This window comes from Echinops telfairi, unplaced genomic scaffold, assembly GCF_000313985.2.
Source record: "Echinops telfairi isolate 266 unplaced genomic scaffold, ASM31398v2 ScPeMD7_7469;HRSCAF=8507_1, whole genome shotgun sequence".
NCBI classification, from domain to species: Eukaryota; Metazoa; Chordata; class Mammalia; order Afrosoricida; family Tenrecidae; genus Echinops; species Echinops telfairi.
Window position 1 is genome coordinate 113589562 of NW_022111373.1, and position 2924 is coordinate 113592485.

A 2924-nucleotide genomic window follows, 5' to 3' on the forward strand; every position below is an offset into this window, starting at 1 on the left:
GACCCTGCGCCTCCTCCCCATGACACCTTCCACCTGCACCACCCCGGCCCGATTCCGCTGCGGTGGTTTGATTTCCAGGCACATTCGGTGTAAACGAACCCGCGTGGGTCAGGAACCCCGAACTTTCACGGGTTCCCTAGCCTTCAGGCACCTGCCTTGTTTAGTCTCTAGCCAACTTCACCGGCAGAGCCTAGGAAGGGCCAGGGGTGTGTGTTTGTGTGTGTGTTGGGTAGGGGGGTAGCTGCCCCGCACGGGACCGCGAAAGTTCTTGCTTATTGGCCGAGACCAACAGCCCTTCCCCGCCTGCGCAGTGGTTTACGTCCAGGAGCGCTGACTCTTCGTGGGTATTTTGAATGGGCACTTCAATGTTCCCGGGAAGAGATGCTGCTTCCAGTCTCGAGCACGCACCCCCACCCGCAAACCCCGGGAAGTGGCAGCTCGGCTGCAACTGCCGCCGCTTTGGCCAGGGAGGGGGGCAGAGCGGCCTTTTCCACCAGTGCTGGGTGTTTGCGGAGCTCCTGGACCTGGGGCGCCCCTCCTTTTACAGATAGACGCCCTGTGCCCTAACCCCTCTTCCTGGCGAGGCGCATCCCATATTCTTTTTATGGGGCCCAAATGTGGGAGGTAAGGAAGAGAATAGGGCTCCATCAGTCAGACGGGAGGCTGTTAAGACAAGCACTAGCTCTCAGCAACCTCTCTCCCTGTCCCAAAAGAACCGTCCCCGCCCTCGGGCCCCCCACCCCCAGTGTCCAGCCAGCCGCCCCCTCCCCTTTTCTCGCCCCTAGAGCAGAATTGTGAAGGCGAAGCCCAAACAAACCTCCCACCCTGCCAGGCACTGGGGATGGATGTGCGGGGGCACTCGCGACGGGATCGCTCCCCAGCGGAAAAGCTGTCACCGACACGCCGGGGGAAAGGGGCGGGGGCGGGGTGAGGCGGCCGCGGTTCCACAGCAGGTTGCCCAGAAACCAGCTCTGGTGGGGAGGGCAGAAGGAAGTAGAGGGGATACTGGAGTAGGTGCTGGAGAAGGGGTGACGCGGAGAAAAGCACCCAGAAGTTCCAGGACTGGGTCCGATGTAGGGGGGTGTTGTCAAGGGAGTGGTTTCCCCCTCCCATTTATACTTTAAAATGACAACTGCCCTCCCCGGTCGCGCGGGCACTGCCGGACTCGGGCGGTTTCTGGTGCCCCCTGGTGCTGAGCACCCAGAAGCGCCTGGGCGCACGCTGCAGCTTCCACGGGCTCGCCTTTTCACGCCTACCTGGGCGTCCAAGCCGCCGGGGGGACAGGATCCAGGTGACCCCCGCCTGCAGAGCGTCCGCTGGGGCGCGCTGGCCCCAGGCACGGAGCAGTGCCTGAGCGTCAGGCACTAGAAAGGGTGCGGGGACACCTGGCAGGTGGACTTGGGGGAGTCCAGCTCGAGTCCTGCAGGACAGCGCGTTGAGCCATTCGCGTGCGCGCTGCAAAAGTGGCAGAGAAGGGACTCGTGGGCCAGCATGCTTTTGGAGAATGATCGCCACATTGGGAGGCCTGGGGTGTACGAGGTTGAGAAGTGAGTCCCCCTCGTAGTCTTCACGCCCACTCGAACGGCCCAGTCGCCCGGACTGGAAGCTGCCGGGCGGCGTTCAGCGGGGAGAACGCGCTGTCCCTGTCCCCGGGGTGTGGAGCCTCCTTCGGGCCGGGCCGCCACTGACCTCGGGCGGGAACGGAAGCTACCAGCCCCCTCTGGCCAGGCCAGGCGTTCCCGCTATTCCCTCCCTGGCCAGCTTCGCCACACTTAATTGAGGATCTCCACGTTCAATTTAAAAAGCCCAAAGTCGGCCAAACAGGAAAAAAGGGGGAAACTCTGAACACGGAGGGAAAATCGAGTGCCTCTGTCGCTTCCTGCTGGCGGGCACCGCGATTTAGAATGGCGCATTAACCCAGCGCCTCCCTGATCCTAGGGGCCGCCAACCATTTCCCACGCACCCCGGGAACTGGCACCGAAGGAGCCGGAGGCTTCTCGTTCCCCAGCGCCCTCTGCCAAGGCGCCTCGCCGCGCTCATTTGCATTTTGCCTCGCCGGCGTGCCGTTTTGCCCAGGCCAAGGCGCCGAGCCCAAGAGCCGCTGCTTTTTCCGGAGTTTGCAAACCAGCCGGTGCGGCTAAAGGCCGCCCGCCGGGGTGTTCGGTCCCCTGCAGTTCCTGGTCCCAGCAGACTTCCCGAGCCCAACAGCTGCATAGCCGGCAAAAGCCCAAGGGATGGAAAACGCATTCTTATCTGCGCTGGGAGGTGACTTCCTCATTAAACTCTTCCCGGGGTGGCTGGTACAGGCACCCAAGTTGGCGGGGGGTGGGGGGCAAGTAGTGAGATGGGAGCGCGCCCAAGCGCCCAGTGGGCCGACAGGGGAGGAGAGCTGAACTGCAGGAGGGCTGCCCTAGCCTTGCCCAGGAGCAGGTTGTCCTTTTCCTCGCAGGGGCCAAGATTTCTGGAGCTTTCTCATGCCGTGGCCCCGGGAATGCCCCGAGGAGCTATGTACCCCGACTGGGCGGGCCGCTGCTGTGTCTAGTCCCCGGGCGGTGCGTTCTGGGGCCACGGGGGTTCTTACACAGACGCTGCCTTTACCGGGAAGGTGGCTTCCCACTGAGCTTGTTACAGTCTGTTCCCTGGGGAAAGGCAGGCAAAGGTGCTGAGAACCTAAAACTTCAGGGATCAGCTCCTCCGGGCGGGCGGGGTCTTGCAAAACTGCACCCCTCGCCTTTCCCTAGCTGAGGCTGTGGGCGCTTCCCTAGAACCCTCCAACCCCAGCTAACGCACCTGGTGGAGGTGAATTGGGTCCTAAGGGCTCTCTTGGCAGTGGCCTGGCACTCAGGTTTCCTCTTGGACCTGGTTCGTAGTCCTTTTCAAAGTCCCTGCTAGGCCATGGGCGTCGTGATGATTTTCTTTCCCCC